The sequence below is a fragment of the Salvelinus fontinalis genome, chromosome 37 (genome assembly GCF_029448725.1).
Source record: "Salvelinus fontinalis isolate EN_2023a chromosome 37, ASM2944872v1, whole genome shotgun sequence".
Lineage (NCBI taxonomy): Eukaryota > Metazoa > Chordata > Actinopteri > Salmoniformes > Salmonidae > Salvelinus > Salvelinus fontinalis.
Genome location: NC_074701.1, coordinates 15,508,386 through 15,526,410, shown reverse-complemented (window position 1 = coordinate 15,526,410; position 18,025 = coordinate 15,508,386). Strand labels below are relative to the sequence as shown.

Below are 18,025 nucleotides of genomic sequence, written 5' to 3'. Positions count from 1 at the left end.
TCTGGTCTGATGAAACAGAAATAGAACTGTTTGGCCATAATGACCATCATTATGTTTGGAGGAAAAAGGGCGATGCTTGCAAGCTGAAGAATACCATCCCAACCTTGAAGCACAGGGGTGGCAGCATCATGTTGTTGGGGTGCTTTGCTGCAGGAGGGACTGGTGCACTTCACAAAATAGATGGCATAATGAGGGAGGAAAATGAATATATTGAAAATGGATATATTGAAACATCTCAAGACCTCAGTCAGGAAGTTAAAGCTTGGTCACATGGGTCTTCCAAATGGACAATGACCCCAAGCATACTTCCAAAGTTGTGGCAAAATGTCTTAAAGACAACAAAGTCAAGGTATTGGGAGTGGCCATCACAAAGCCCTGACCTCAACCCTACAGAAAATTTGTGGGCAGAACTGAAAAGCGTGTGCGAGCAAGGAGGCCTACAAACCTGACTCTGTTACACCAGCTCTGTCAGGAGGAATGGGCCAAAATTCACCCAACTTATTGTGGGAAGCTTGTGGAAGGCTACCCAAAACGTTTGACCCAAGTTAAACAATTTATAGGCAATGCAACCAAATACTAATTGAGTATGTAAACTTCTGACCCACTGGGAATGTGATGAAAGAAATAGAAGCTGAAATCAATCATTCTCTCTACTATTATTCTGACATTTCACATTCTTATAAAGTGCTGAACCTGACTGACCTAAGACAGAATTTTTACAAGGATTACATGTCAGGAATTGTGAAAAGCTGAGTTTAAATGTATTTGGCTAAGGTGTATGTAAATTTCCGACTTCAACTATATGTAAATGTGATATTTCAATATCTCACAAGCCGGCTCATAGCCTGTGACAAAAATGAGGGGACACGAACAACAGGTATAGGCCAATTTAAAAGTGTTCTTTATTATAAACAGAACTATTAACTTAAACTAAGAAAAAGGAATGAGGTGTGGAAGTATCATGATGTAAGGTGTATGTAAAGTGCATGGATGTGTGAATATGTGTGTGTGAACATGACTGAGTGAAAACTATGCAAAACTAAAAAGGAACAAACAAATCATGAGCATACCTGGAGGAGCAGAGAGAGAGAGAGCAAGAGGTGATTAGTAAGCAGTTTTATACCCTGAGCCCAGGTGGCTCCAATCACTAACGACCCTCCTCTGCCTGCAGGAGGAACCGCCCCCTGCACTGCAGAGGAGGAGCCGTGACAAATTGTAAAATTTTTATAAATTAGCAAACGTTTCTAAAAATCAGTTTTTCTTTGTCATTATGGGGTATTGTGTAGATTGGAGGGGACAATTTATTCGATTTTAGAATAAGGCTGTAACGTAACAACGTGGAAAAAGTAAAGGTCTGAATACTTTCCTAATTCACTATTATATTTTCACTGGATGAAAGAGCAAGTGTCTGTTGAGCTTCACAGAGAAAGCATTGAGTTGATAGACTTGTTCAACTGTCCATTTGGATTGGTCGCGTTTTAAGATTCTGCTGGTCTTTAACCGTAACGGTAGAGTAGAAATGCTAATATTTTTCACAATGTGATCAGATGGCTCAATCTGTAGTGAGTGGGCTCTTGAGCAGAATATTGAAATGTGAAGCGTTTGTATTTGAGCAAACTCAATCCAATTTTGGACAATGGCCTAATTTTAAATCTAGCTAGAAATATACTGTACATTGACAGATCTGTTGTTCTGTATAAGACATGTTTTCTTTGTACACTCTTCCTGCATTAGTGTTGAATCTTTTTAGGATGAATGATTGTTTCAGCTGCTAAGGCACTTAGTGCCTAAATATCCATCTCGATGATTTTTACACTTCATTTTGGTACATTGACTTGACTATGAACTTTGTTTTTCAGAACAGTTTAAACACTTCTACTTGTAGGCTACATTATACAAAGTTCCTTGGTCAAGAAGGTTTCATAACTGCAAATGTTGCTTAGCTTAATTCTAAGCCATAGTTAGTAGTTAATGTGAGAAAGTTAAAGGGGAAATCTTTAGTTGCTATATCCCATTTTTTTACTTATAAATTAATACAATATGCTTTAGGGCAGTGGTCACGTTAATGCAGGATTATGCATTTTTTTACTCAAGGTAAGATAAAACGCAGAGAAAATGATCTTGCTGTGTTTTGCAAACATTTCTTATTGTAAATTCTGCCCGGTTTAAGTCCGGCTTCGCTCCAAATCATGTATGTAAAAGGAGTAATAAATAATTGCACTTCTCCACTGGGATTAAATGTATTTGCGCTCCTCATTGGATCACAGGTGTAGTTTTTCTCCGATTTTAGTAGCGAAGATTAACTTCAAGCAAAACATTAGGAAATAAAGCTGGCTACTTTCTATGATGAACATTAGAAATATGATGGCCATGCATCCTTTTTGCAAAACAATACCTTGCTTTTTCGTTGTAAGCTAATTTACTCGTGTGGCTGCTTGCCAAATAGCGTTGCATTTCTGTCTGTCATCTGATTTAAAACGAGTTTCTGCCGAATGTGTTGCACTAATGTATTTTGTGGGATTAAAAACTTTAGTTGCACGCCTCATCACTCTATTGAAGCAAGAAACAGTTAACTTTCAATATAAAACGCAGGTGAAATGGTTTAAAATACAGATGTTTTGATGGTCTGTGTTTTTGATTTCTGAAAGCTAATGCGACCCCAGTTAGGGATGTTAACAGTTAATCGGTTAACCGCCGAAAATATATTTGTCCAGTCATGCTTATCAGTTTATAGGTACATTTTCATAGTTTAGCGGTATTAAACTGGTGCGTATGTACAGCTCCTTCAAAAAGTAATCACACCACATTTTTTAAAATTTGAATAAATTCAGAGTTTGTGTCACTGATCTACACACTACCCCATAATGTCAAAGTGGAATTATGTTTTTAGAAATGTTTACAAATGAAAAGCTGAAATGTCTTGAGTCATAAGTATTCAACTCTTTTCTTATGGCAAGCCTAAATGGACATTTATTATAATAATTTTTTTCAGGAGTAAAAATGTACTGAACAAGTCACATAAGTTGCATGGATTCACTCTGTGTGCAGTAATAGTGTTTAACATACTTTTCGAGTGATTACCTAAGGTCAGTCGAGCAATGAATTTCAACCACAAAGGCCAGGGAGGTTTTCCAATGGTTCGCGAAGAAGGGCACCTATTGGTAAATGGGTGCAGTTAATAATTACACTTTGGATGGTGTATCAATGTACCCAGTCATTACAAAGATACAGGTGCTCTTCCTAACGCAGTTGCCACAGAGGATGGGAGCCACTCAGGGATTTCACCATGAGGCCAATGGTGATTTAAAAATGGTTACAGAGTTTAATGGCTGTGAGGAGAAAACTGAGGATGGATCAACAACATTGTAGTTACTCCACAATACTAACCTAACTGAGTGAAAAGAAGGAAGACTGTACAGACTAAAAATATTCCAAAACATGCATCCCGTTTGCAAAAAGACAAAGTAATACTGCAAAAAAGGTGGCAAAGAAACAAAGTTTTTGTCCTGAAATACAAAGTGTTATGTTTGGGGCAAATCTAACACATTACTGAGTACCACTCGTCACATTTTCAAGCATGGTGGTGGCTGCATGATGTTATAGGTATGCTTCGCATTGGCAAGGACTAGGGAGTTTTTCTTTAGGATAAAAGAAACGAAAAAGAGAGAATCCTAGAGGAAAACCTGGTTCAGTCTGCTTTCCAACAGACACTGGGAGACCAATTCACCTTTCAGCAGGACAATAACCTAAAACACAAAGCCAAATATACACTGTAGTTTACCTAGACTGATCTGAATGTAGCCTAGTTACAGTTTTGATTTAAATCGTCTTGAAAATCTATGGCAAGACTTGAAAATGGCTGAATGGCAATGATTAACAACCAACTTGACAGAGCAGGAAGAATAAAAAAAAATTGAAGAAAATCCAGGTGTGAAAAGCTCTTAGAATTACACAAAGACTTGTAGCTGTAATTTCTGACAGGTGATTCTGACACGGGTATTCAACCCCCTGAATCAATCTAGTCAAGATATATGTTTTAGGCTACTAATGTAAAATATCACCGGTTTATATAGCGCACAAGCTGGTACTGGAGTGAAACGTGCTTTTGTAAGCCCAGTCATTGCGCAACAAATAGCAATTATAAATGCAATAGTGCGTTAACTGTTTTGATGACCAAGATTTAAAAAGGACCTCTTATTTATTAAACTCAACTCGTAATTAAAGCGCGCCTCCCATTCGCTATTCGAGTGCATAGGTCAGGGGTTACCAGTAGCTTGCAGCCCACCTATGTGTAGCTTGCAGCCCACCTATGTGTAGCTCGCCAAACAATTCTGAAAGTATACTGAACCAAAATATAAACGCAACATGCAACAATTTCAAAGATTTTACAGAGTTACAGTTCATATAAGGAAATCAGTCAATTGAAATGAATTCATTAGGCCCTAATCTATGGATTTCACATGACTTACAATACAGATAGCCCCAAAAAATAAAGTTAGGGGTGTGGATCAGGAAACCAGACCGTATCTGGTGTGACCACCATTTGCCTCATGCAGTGCAACACGCTCTCCTTCGCATAGAGTTGATCAGGCTGTTGATTGTGGCCTCTTGAATGACTTAGCGAAGTAGCTGGATATTGGTGGGAATGGAACACGCTGTCGTACACGTTGATCGCCCACATGCCATACACGTGGTTTGCGGTTGTGAGGCCGGTTGGACGTACTGCCATATTCTCTAAAATAAAGTTGGATTTGGCTTATGGTACAGAAATTAACATTTAAAGTGTCTGGCAACGGCTATGTTGGACATTCCTGCTGTCAGAATGCCAATTGCATGCTCCCTCAACTTGAGACATCTGTGGCGTTGTGTGATAAAACTGTACATTTTAGAATGGCCTTTTGTCCCCAGCACAAGGTGCACCTGTGCAATGATCATGCTTTTAAATCAGCTGCTTGATATGCCACACCTATCAGGTGGATGGATTATCTTGGCAAAGGAGAAATGCTCGTTAACAGGGATGTAAATACATTTGTGCACAAAATCTGAGAGAAGTAAGCATTTTGTGCATATGGAACATTTCTGGGATCTTTTATTTCAGCTCATGAAACATGGGACCAACACTTTACATGTTGCGTTTTATATTTGTTCAGTGTACATGCAACGTTCATGTGTTCCACCGCAAACTGTTATAAACAAATCTGACAAGTATCAGACACCGCAAGCTCCCAGCTACTATCTAATCAACATTGACATGATCTCACCCCTGGTTAGCAACTATTGGCTTAAAAAGCCAAACCTTACACAATATCTGCCAATTAATTTCCAGCAATATTGGCCCCTGTCTGTCTTTGTGTTACGCGACAGTTGATGTGATAACCAACTTGTGGGCTTACAGAAATACTACCCCCAAAACCTCAATTAAATGTAAACTGCAAAGTAGGCTTACCTGGCAGAAGTATATCATGAGGAAGTATATCATTTATATCTATTTGTTATTTACAAACTTTGCCATGAAGTGAGCAGGACAAGTACAAAACCATCGCTAGACCGGCACGTTCCTCACATGGTAGATGTGCTATTAAAGGGGAATTACACTCAAATAAATGTTTACGTTTTCTTCCAGATGTATTTTTTTTGTTGTTGATGTGATTTAAGCATTGACATGGACTCAGAACATCCAATTTTGTTGTTTCTTTATGAATAAAACAAAATAACTCTAATCATGAAAAATAAAGCTGAGAACATAATTTGGGGAAAATAATCTGAATTAATAAAGCCATCTAATGCACATGTCATAAATCAACACTGGAGAGCTCTCCCTATCGTCTGCCGTGGCTTGATTGTGTTACTGCTGCTGATGATATCTGGAAATGTCCATGTACACCCTGGCCCATCTATAGTTGCTAGCCCCAATTCTGACTGTCTGCTTCACTGATTTCTGCTCTCGTAAAAGCCTGGGTTTTCTGCACGTTTACACTAGAAGCTTATTACCTAAAATGGATCAATTGAAAGTGTGGGTTCACAGCTCCAATCCAGATGTGTTGGTCATTACTGAGTTGTGGTTAAGGTGGTGTGATCTGAATACTGATGTTAACCTTCCTGGTTATAACCTTTTTTTGGCAAGACAAATCTTCCAAAGGTGGGAGTGGCAATCTTTACCAACAATCACCTTTAGTGATTGGTTGTCTTCACCAAGTCTGTCCCCAAACAATTTGATTTGCTGGTTTTAAGTATTAAACTTTCAAGTAGCTCTTTGTTGACAGTTGCTGGGTGCCATCGTCCTCCATCAGCACCGGCCTGTACCCTACCTGCCCTAAGCTCTTTCCTGGCCCCTTACACTTAGTCTGAATTTGTCCTGCTAGGTGACCTAAACTGGGACTCTTAAATCTTTCTCAGATTATTACCAATCCCACAAGGTATGACTCAAAACACCCAGAAAAGGCTACTCTCCTTGATGTTATCCTCACAAATAATCCTGATCGGTATCAGTTGTTGTGTTTTCTGTAATGACCTTAGTGATCACTGTTTTACAGCCTGTGTTCGTAATGGCTGCTCAGTGAAATGACCTGTCCTGATTTGTCATAGACGCTTGCTAAAAAACTTTAATGAGCAAGCCTTCCTTCATGACATGGCCTTTGTAAATTGGTATAGAATCAGCTTGATCAAATCAAAGTTTATTTGTCACGTACGCTGAATACAACAGGTGTAGACCTTACAGTGAAATGCTTACTTACCTTTTTTGCACTATTGGTTAGAGCCTGTATTAGGTGAACAATAGGTAGGTAAAGAAATAAAACAACAGTAAAAAGACAGGCTATATACAGTAGCGAGGCTATAAAAGTAGCGAGGCTACATACAGACACCGGTTAGTCAGGCTGATTTGAGGTAGAATGTACATGTAGATATGGTTAAAGTGACTATGCATATATATATATATATATATATATATATGATGAACAGAGAGTAGCAGTAGTGTAAAAGAGGGGTTGGCGGGTGGTGGGTGGGACACAATGCAGATAGCCCGGTTAGCCAATGTGCGGGAGCATTGGTTGGTCGGCCCAATTGAGGTAGCATGTACATGAATGTATAGTTAAAGTGACAATGCATATATGATGAACAGAGAGTAGCAGCAGCGTAAAAAGAGGGGTTGGGTGGGGGCACACAATGCAAATATTCCGGGTAACCATTTGATTTTCTGTTCAGGAGTCTTATGGCTTGGGGGTAAAAACTGTTGAGAAGCTTTTTTGTCCTAGACTTGGCACTCCGGTACTGCTTGCCATGCGGTAGTAGAGAGAACAGTCTATGACTGGGGTGGCTGGGGTCTTTGACAATTCTTAGGGCCTTCCTCTGACACTGCTTGGTGTAAAGGTCCTGGATCGCAGGAAGCTTAGCCCCAGTGATGTACTGAGCCGCAACGCACTACCCTCTGTAGTGCCTTGCGGTCAGAGGCCGAGCAATTGCCGTACCAGGCAGTGATGCAACCAGTCAGGATGCTCTCGATGTAGACGCTCTGTCGAAGACGCTTGGACCTTCTTTTTTAATATTGTCAGTGGTATTGTTAACAAACGCCCCCATAAAGAAAATGAGAATTAAAAATAGGGTCAGCCCCTGGTTCAATTGTGATCTTGCAGTTACTCCACCTTAAGAATTGCGTTTGGCGAAAGGCACGGCACACGCATATTCACGGTGACTGGCTCTCGTTCAGGCAAATGAGAAATAAGTGCACTCGGGCTATCCGGAAGGCCAAAGTTAGGTACTTTCAGAAGCAGTTCTCTCTCTGGGTCTAACCCCAAGAAGTTCTGGAAAACCGTTAAAAATCTGGAGAATAAACCCTCCTCCTCACAGCTGCCCATGTCCCTTAATGTTGAAGATGTGGTTGTTACTGACAAGAAGCACATGGCTGAGCTCTTTAATCACCACTTCATTAAATCAGGATTCCTATTTGCCTCTGCCATGCCTCCTTGCCCGTCCAACATTTCCTCATCTCCCACCCCTTCTAATGCGACTGTCCCCGATGCTCCTCCCTATTTTCCCCCTGCCCCGCTACAAAGTTTCTCCCTGCAGGCAGTAACTGATTCCGAGGTGCTAAAGGAGCTCCTAAAACTTTACCCCCCAAAAACATCTGGGTCCGATGGATTAGAGCCTTTCTTCTTTAATGTTGCTGCCCCTATCATCGCCAAGCCTATCTCTGACCTTTTTTAACCTGTCTCTCCTCTCTGGGGAAGTTCACATTGCTTGGAAGGCAGGCACGGTTCATCCTTTAAGGGGGAGATCAAGCTGATCCTAACTGTTATAGGCCTATTTATATTTTGCCCTGTTTACCAAAAGTGTTAACTTGTCAATAATCAACTGACTGGCTTTCTTGATGTCTATAGTATTCTCTCTGGTATGCAATCTGGTGTCACTGCAACCTTAAAGGTCCTCAATGATGTCACCTTTGCCCTTGATTCTAAGCAATGTTGTGCTGCTTTCTTATTGACTTGGCCAAAACCTTTGATACGGTAGACCATTCTGTTCTTGTAGGCCGGCTAAGGAGTATCGGTGTCTCTAAGGGGTCTTTAGCCTGGTTTGCTAACTACCTCAGAGTGCAGTGTATAATGTTAAAACATCTTCTGTCTCAGCTACTGCCTGTCACCAAGGGAGCACCCCAAGGCTCGATCCTAGGCCCCACGCTCTTCTCAATTTACATCAACAACATAGCTCAGGCAGTAGGAAGCTCTCTCATCCATTTATATGCAGATGATAGTCTTATACTCAGCTGGCCCCTCCCTGGATTTTGTGTTAAACGCTCTACAACAAAGCTTTCTTAGTGTCCAACAAGCTTGATCTGCCCTTAACCTTGTTCTGAACACCTTCAAAACACAGGTCATGTGGTTTGGTAAGAATGCCCCTACTCCCACAGGTGTTTATTACGAGCTCTGATGGTTTAGAGCTTGAGGTAGTCACCTCATACAAGTACTTGGGATTATGGCTAGACGGTAGACTGTCTTTTTCTCAGCACATATCTAAGCTGCAGGCTAAAGTTAAATCTAGACTTGGTTTCCTCTATCGTAATCACTACTCTTTCACCCCAGCTGCCAAACTAACCCTGATTCAGATGACCATCCTACCCATGCTAGATTACGGAGGCGTATTTTATAGATCGGAAGGTAAGGGTGCTTTCGAGCGGCTAGATGTTCTTTACCATTTGGCCATCAGATTTGCCACCGTGACCGGTGTTAAATGGCTAGCTTGTTAGCGGGGTGCACGCTAATAGTGTTTCAATCGGTGACGTCACTCGCGCTGAGACCTTGAAGTAGTTGTTCCTCTTGCTCTGCAAGGGCCGCTGCTTTTGTGGAGCGATGGGTAACGAAGCTTCGTGGGAGGCAGTTGTTGATGTGTGCAGAAGGTCCCTGGTTCGAGCCCAGGTAGGGGTGAGGAGAGGGACATAAGCTATACTGTTACACCACCAATGTTCCTTATAGGACACATCACTGCACTCTACTTCTCTGTAAACTGGTCATCTCTGTATACCCGTTTCAAGACCCACTGGTTGATGCTTATTTATAAAACCCTCTTAGGCCTCACTCCCCCCTATCTGAGATATCTACTGCAGCCCTCATCCTCCACGTACAGCAGTCACAATCTGTTAAAGGTCCCCAAAGCACACACATCCCTGGATTGCTCATCTTTTCAGTTCGCTGCAGCTAGCGACTGGAACGAGCTGCAAAAAACACTCAAACTGGACAGTATTATTTCCGTCTCTTCATTCAAAGACTCAATCATGGACACGCTTACTGACAGTTGTGGCTGCATTGCGTGATGTATTGTTGTCTCTACCTTCTTGCCCTATGTGCTGTTGTCTGTGCCCAGTAATGTTTGTACCATGTTTTGTGCTGCTGCCATGTTTGCTACCATGTTGTCATGTTGTGTTGCTACCATGCTATGTCTCTCTTTATGTAGTGGTATGTTGTCTCTCTTGTCGTGATGTGTGTGTTGTCCTATATTTAATTATTTTTTAATTACATCCAGCCCCTGTCCCCGCAGGAGGCCTTTAAAGGCCGTAATTTTAAATAAGAATTTGTTCTTAACTGACTTGCTCGTTTTGAAATAAATACATAGTTGTTATGAACCATTTATGTTACTAGGTATATTGACAGAAAACAGTGTACAAGAGAAAGTAGTGCACTAAAGATCCGGGGAAGAGTTGCAAGGAAGAGAAGAATGAGCCTAATTTGAAAGCTAACGACATGTTTTATTTCTTTTGAAGTTGCTCTCATGCTAGAAAAGGTTGGACACCCCTGGCATAGGCTATAGTCAACAGTAGTCAGGCTATCGGCACATCACCCACCACTTTCCAATGGGAGCGTGAGGCAGTGTACTTGTTTGAAACCTGAACATTTTACTTGACTTCAAATGATGAGGCATTAGCTTGTTTCAAAGTAGCCTTGCCAAAATCCATCCATAGAAACGTGAATGCAAGACTTCCTCATGCCAATAACCAGCATTTCTCTCCTGTTCTACTGATTCTCATATTAACTTTATTTTGTTGTCTAGAAGCCAAAGGCACAATCCTAGTCATATTAGCAACCCATCCTAGTTGTTACTATTAGATTCGCCATCTTTCTAAGTTTCCCATCTCTCACCGCGTTAGGTGCCCTGTTTAGAACCCGCAAATTGCATTTTGAGAAATGAAAATGCCGTGTTTATTAGTTGCTTCATTACATGAGTTGAATGTTGAATAATAGGCTGTAGCATTTTGACTGTAATACGATAGGTTGGCTATTGTTGCATGTTTACATTAAGCTCGAAATGGAAAATGTCCTATCCTTTTATGCATACAAGTATTTTCTGTTCACATCATTTTACTGTTTGGGAAAAATGTGACCGGTTAATGAGGGTCAGTTAGTTGGCATCAAAATGTACCGAAGTTTGCATCCCTAATACCCATTTTGATTCTTGAAGAATATCATTTTTTATAAATGCCTCATGAGCTTAGTTCAACTGTCACGCTCCATGAGAACCCAAAATACAAACATTGGAGTAAAACAAGCTTATAAACAAAGCAAATGTAAACAAACACTATATAGCCTGAAAACATAGTTAAAACGATCATGTTAATATCATGGATGGTCAATTCTTGCATCCATAGCTCTGTGTATGAATCTGAGAGTGGTTACATTTCTCCAGGCCCATCCCTCAGCTTTTTAACGGAACAGAGGCGGGGAAAGTGCTTTGTTATCGTTTCAACTGCAGATTGCCCCTTTAAGCTTCAATGTAATAGGCAAAGGAAAATAATTACCATGGTTCAAAGCTGCAAACTGCATTAGAGTTTCCTCCAACCAGCGTCAACGCGGCAGTAATTAAACACACCTGTCAGCCTCTTGGTAATAGTTTCCCCGGTAAACAGTGTTTGATTCATTGTTTTCGTTTGTGTTTTTATACATGTTGTTTTCCATTTCCTACAAATGGCAAAGGATTTCGAAGTTGATTTGAATCTCGAAAATCACACTTCTATCCTCACAGTTGATTGCGTGGTAGTTTTGAACAGAATATGAAATCCAAGGTCATTTAGAGACGTTCCATTGTGTTAAAATACAATTAAAGAATAGTTCAATTCATCTAGCATGTACTAAGGATGCCGCTCTCTTGAAATGTGCTGTACAATCAGTCATTCTGGCTCCGCTCTTTGCCACTGTGTGGTTCCTGTGTGGAGCCTGCTGCCTGGTGCCATACTGTATGTTCCTTGGGGAGACAGGAAGCCATGACCTGAGAGTGAGGAGGCTGCCACACATTGATCTGACATCTCCCAGACCCAGCCGGACGCTCCCTCTGCACTGCAGCCCTCAGGCCCCCATAACTCAAACATGTCCTGAGCCCTGGCCGAGGAACTAATGTCACTGTAGTATGGAAGACTGTCAGTCATCTCTCGGCTGTGTCCACTGTCTCCGTCCAGGCTGGTCTGTCCATCTGTTTGAGCCTGTGCTCTACGAAGCGCAGGAGTGGAAATATGATGGGATTAAACGTCACATGGTTTAGCATGGGAAGAGCGGGATTGTAGGTAGGGATGTGTTGTAGGGCTGGGGTTAGGTGATGCAATATGGTGCATTCAGGAGGAATAGGCCCATGGCAGCTCTCACTGACAGGCTCCATTTTAAGTGGCTGCTGACTTCTCTCTGCAGTCTACCAAAGAGCAGTCAGAAAAAATGGATCTGTTTCGATGCAGATTGATCCATCACATGTATGATATTTACAATTCTTCTTCATGTCTCATATAAAGCAACATGGATGAACTAGATCCAATCCTCCTGCTCACTACTTAGTTCCACATCCAATATGACTGAAATGCATTTTGTTCTCTCTTGTGGTGTCTTGTTGATGATACTTAAAGGGATTTGCATATTTTCTTGTCACTCCCCCACATGCATAGCACAGTACAGTTCATTCCACTCTCACTTTTGCGTTATGATCTGTGATTTATCAATGTAGGCCTACTGTGAACCGAGCAGTGTCTCCCAGTCAGAAGACAGCTGCTGACATTTTAACTGACATTCCACCTGATGTTTTTAATTATATCCTAGCTTCGGGTGTTTTTGATTTATTAGGATCCCCATTAGCCAACACCAATGGAGACAGTATTACCGGGGTTGGACACGAAAAGAAAAGGCATTACAAAGGACACGTGCGAGCGTCTATCAGTTCCACATACATGTCAGTACATTCATACAACAAGTAGGTCACATGGGGGAGAGGCGTTGTGCCTTGAGGTTGCTTTATTTGTTTTTTTGAAACCAGGTTTGCTGTTTACTTGTGCTATATAAGATGGAAGAGTTCCTTGCACTCATGGCTCTGTATAATACTGTATGTTTTCTTGAATTTGTTCTGGACCTGGGGACTGTGAAAAGACCCCTGGTGGCATGTCTGGTGGGATAAGCGTGTGTGTCAGTGCTGTGTGTAAGTTGGCTATGCAAACAAATTGGAATTTCCAACACATTGTTTCTTATAAAAACAAGAATGACAGTCAGTCTTTACTCAACTCTTAGCCAAGAGAGACTGGCATGCATAGTATTAATATTAGCCCTCTGATTATAATGAAGAGCAAGATGTGTGCTCTGTTCTGGGCCAGCTGCAGCTTAACTACAGTACCAGTCAAAAGTTTGGACACGCCTACTCATTCAAGGGTTTTTCTTTATTTTTTAAACTAATTTCTACATTGTTGAATGATAGTGACCCCCCCCCCAAAAAAAAATCAAACCTTGCTTACAGTTTGTATAAGATCACATCTCTTATGTTTGGTAATACTTGAACAGATTTATTAAATTAAAATCACTGAGCTGATTTCCTGGTGTTTTTACTATCATTCGTGTCCAATGACAATAGAGAAACATTTAAAAATGCAGACCACCAGTTAGAGAACCCTGCTGTAGTCTATGGCCCACTGCAGTGCTGAACATTTAATTTTCTAAGACTTACATTTTTTTTGTTCATGACTTGAGCATGATGCAAAATATGTCATTGAGATAACCTGCGGGCTACAGTATTTAATCTACGCAGCAACCAAGGGGTACTCTGAACCTTGTCCAATCCGCAGTAGCACACATTTTAACCCTGGAAATACTTTCATAGCTTCGTCTCATTGACTTTCTGATTGGCAGAGACAAGTCAGTAAGTTAGCCCTGATTTGCCAGAGTCGAGCTGTAAACTGACTGGCTCTCGTCCCCAGGCAACAAATGTGTCGGGTCTTTGGCTACTCTCTCTATTTTATTCAAATGAAGGATTCAAAATCCCAGTACATCCTAAGGTAAGCCTTAATAAATTGGAGGTGAGAGATTGTCAGGTTTACTGTATCTATTTGGCTGGGCCTGGGGTTTTAGTCACGCTCTTGACAGGGCAGTTTGGCTCCTGTGACCTTATTTTGAACAAATGACTTCACGCACTCAACTCCAGGGCTCATCCAAGGAAACAAAGTAATTAAGTTGTCACTTAATCATGCTCATATTAGGAACACTGGATCTCTGTTTGAAAAGGACTACGGTTTCTCTACCAAACCGATGGTTCAATCGAAGCAGAAATGTATTATCAAGGCCTTATTTTCTCTCAATAGCATCACCGTGCTTAGAAGAGGGAGCTAATGTGTGGCAGCAGTCATTCAGGCAGTCCGACGGTGTGGGAGTGAATGTCAAGGACAGAGAATGAAAGACTCCAGTATGAGGCTTGCCTCGCACACTGTCCCCTGAGCCCCAGCTCTGTCTGGCTTGTTACATATCCGAAGAGTTGGGAGATTGACACCTCGGAGGTACTGACACAACCGTGTTTTTCCATCCACCTTCTTTTGTTTCAGGTTATCAGTAGCCCAGAGGTTCACATGCCAAGAAAGCGAGGAGGAGGACAAGGAGGGGCAGGAAGAGGAGCCAAAGGGGACACACCCAGGGCGATCAGTCTGGAACACGTAGCATACGCTCTTAAAGGTGAGTGGCTATTCATACACCATTCTCTATCATCCTGCCTTACCGCCTTCTCTCTCTCTCGCTTGCTCTCGCTTCCCCCTCACAGACACGCAACACACACACAAAGTATGCTTTTCATCCATTACTCTCTGTCCTTAGTTTCCCTTTTTCTTCTGTATGGAAAATGCACAAAATCACTCCTGTTATAGTGTGAAAATACACATTGTCCCTTCTCTACATTGTGGCCTTACTATTTTGTGAATTGCTTGTCAGTTAAGTTTTGCATGGCACACTGGACCTCCTGCTGTTTGGGATATTCTCCAATGTTTTTCTCAGTGAAGAATGCTTTTCACTCGTAAGCTTGAAATAGAGCCTGCTTAAACATGTTTATTTATTCATTGACACAAGAAGGTAATGTTTCTGTTGACTAAATGTAAATGAGGCAGAAGAGCCACAATATTTGTAGTATAATGTCTAGTGTTTTGTTGTTGTTAGTACAGTAGCTCCATAATACATGCGTCCATAATCGGGGCGAAGGAGAGCCAGCCACCTAGGTTCCACCAAATCAAAAGCCCTAAGTGTAACATAATGACTCGGGTTATTATTCTCTCTCCCATACTCAATGTCCCTGGAAAATAATGACTATTTTCCACGGGTTCAGTTATATGAACCGTAGCTTTCTCTACCGCCGTTGAAATGATTCAAGCTTAGCCCAAACAAGACTGAACATGGCCCGGTAGAGCGCACCACCGCCCGGTCCAGGTGCTTGTTAATAACAGAGCACTGTCCTTCCATCACCTCAGTGGAAACATTAGTTCATTTGGGTTTTTTGCAAACAACTCTCGCTAGGTTCACTTTATATACAGATGCTTTTTCATTGGACCAATTCAGGTGACCTTGAGTACACCAGCTGTGTGCCTCCATCTCCCCCTAACACCACCCATTTACAGCCCGCCACCAACAGCTGCTCTAATTGGTCGCTATATTGGGTTGAGACAAAAATGGCGGTACAATCAATCAATCAATTTTTGCGAATTCATTTGTTACAGAAAGTTAAAGAAAGCCCAGGTAGCAGGATGCTGGACATAGAGTAGAGAGGCATCTAAATAGCCACATTAGCACAGAATGACAGCAGAGGGAGCACAGATTAGGAGCAACATGAACATCCCAGCAGTTTATTAATCGAGTGCTACCAGGTCAGTGGCAAGAGAAACACATCACAATAAAGGGTACTCTTACACCAACCCACTGTTCAGGAGTGACCGTAAGGATGGCTCTTAAAATAGAAATTCTATGATTGCTTCATGACGACCATAAAGCTCTATGGTCAAGCTCTTCCCATAGCTGTGCCCTTATGCTGTAAGCCCCAGGCTAAAAAGGTACATTTTCTAATTTAGATTATTTTTTTTTTTTAATGATTTGATTCCATTACTGTTGACTGGCTTGTTCTATAGTAAATGAACAAGTAAATGATAAGAGCGTTCTATCTAAAACACTGGGTGACCTCCGTGAGAAAACACTATGTTCCATTATTTTCTGGCTTAGATTACATGATTACATTATTTTTATGGCTTAAATTATATGATTTTAAATTAAGTCAAATGTCAAACAGTGCTGAGACTGTTTCAAGTGTATGCATGTGCATACGCGTTTGTGGACTTGTGTGTGCAGGTTTTTTTCTGCGTGGGAAAGTCTTGGGCGGACCACGTAACTGTTTTTTGGACCGTTTTTCTGGACTGGGAAAGAAATTCTGTGTAAGATAATGTATGTAGAAAAAATATATCTTTTTATATCTTTTGAGAATGAACAATCACTAAAATAAAAGCTGGACAGTCAGGGAGAATCTAAAATTCTACATATTATGCATTCAGGAGTATTTTTGTCATGGCAGGAGGCGCCCATTATGATTTTGTTATACTATTTGAATCACTCCGATAGGATAAGCCATGGCAAGATGTGTAGAATTTCAGGAAATTAGCTTTCCAATTAGCAACAGTCATCAAAGTATGTTTTTAATGCAACAGTTATAGCACACAGACCAATTTACAAATTAGATTTTGGTGGGAATTCAATTTATTGTGAAATGTAACAATATGTTCTTGTATCAGGTTTTGTCAAAATATTTTGTGTTAAAATAAAGAAAATGATGTGCCTCATTTGTATAAATACAGTGTATTTGCATATATTAAATACATTAGCATAAATGGGTGGAACAGGGCTGCAAGCCCTAAACACTACCCTATCTGTACTCAATCACTCAATCACTGTCTAGGTTGCCTCATGAATTACTGTTGTTGTCGTGTTGACTTGCATAATTCAACATGTTTGTCAATCGCAAGATACCCTTGGATTAAAAATCAACACACTTGGCTCTAGATTTCACCCATCTAAACATGCTTGACATTGTTGGCGAGATCAGACACATCACTATAATCCGAGTATTCATTTTCAGAAGTTGCTTTTATTTCCGCACATCTAATTTGTCAAAATGGCAACTTTTATTCAATTACAACTTTTTTCTATTCCAGAAAAAATGAACACCCGTAGAAAAAATGTTATCTGTGTAGAATTGCAGGATATGAGCTTTAAAACAGCTATATTTTGTCACTGCGGCCAACAGGAGTGCCTTAAAAAAAGAATAGTTGGCTAGCACACCGTTGGCCACGCCCATGGCCATGCCCCTGCCACACCCCTGCCACACCCACCAACTAGCCCCATTTTGATCCAGAAAAAACCCTGGCGTTTCTGTAATCCAGGGCACCACCAGCTGATTGTCACGCATTGCTGGTGACTACAGCACAGGCGTTTACATTTGTTATTCTCTGCCACATCTTCCTGCAAAGGGTGCTTATCCACGGCCCTGAGCAGCACAAAAAAAGACCGCTTTTACACTGAATAATATTGTGTGTGATCAGCTCAAGGCAGATTAACACACACAGAGAGAGTGGTAAAGTTATAGCTGGAAACCAGAAAACTGTATTAGCCAATTTTAAGGAGAATTTATTTTGAAAATATACATATCCTTCAAGAGTTCTTTGATACAGGAATATCAAACACCCATTGTGTTAAATTACAGTATTCTGCTTAAACATATGCCTGCTTTGTTTCGTAAAAATAGTTTTTTTAAATGGTAGCCTAATTTATAACTGCCACCAAATCCAGGTAATTGAAGATTGTGAAAGTGGGGTGCTGAATGTTGTATGAAGTGTTCTTGCTGTGCAATCAGCCTCACGTGAATTTCCACTCAAACATGAAACACTCTCAATATTTGATTTAACATTTTAGGTAGAGTGCCTCGGAACAGTTTTGGGTGTGTACATTTTTTTTTCTTTTTCTTTCAGTGACCTAATTTTGAAACCTGGTATCATTGTGAGCTATGTCACTCAAATCCCAGTGGACATCATTAGGTAACTGGGTATGATAAAGTAGCGGTTCCACACATGTTTTTAGGGTTGTCTCAGGTTAGCGAGGTCCCCTTGGTGTATCACGATTCTGGAGGAGGGAACCCAGCATAGCAGCACGTGCACTGAATCCTTTCTATCACGGAGGGTAAAAGGAAGTCACTAGCTAATAGCTATTTTACTGGAAACCTTTTGATC

General features: G+C 41.0%; 1 protein-coding gene across 5 annotated transcripts in view; it reads left to right on the top strand.

Moving 5' to 3' along the window:
- Positions 1–18,025, top strand: part of tjap1 (tight junction associated protein 1 (peripheral)) — an 81,389-nt gene that overhangs the window by 24,095 nt on the left and 39,269 nt on the right. For all 5 annotated transcript variants that reach the window (XM_055902084.1, XM_055902081.1, XM_055902083.1 and 2 more), the window contains exon 2: positions 14,321–14,447. The gene's annotated coding sequence lies outside the window, so the exon portion shown is untranslated. The remainder of the gene's footprint in view (positions 1–14,320; positions 14,448–18,025) is intronic.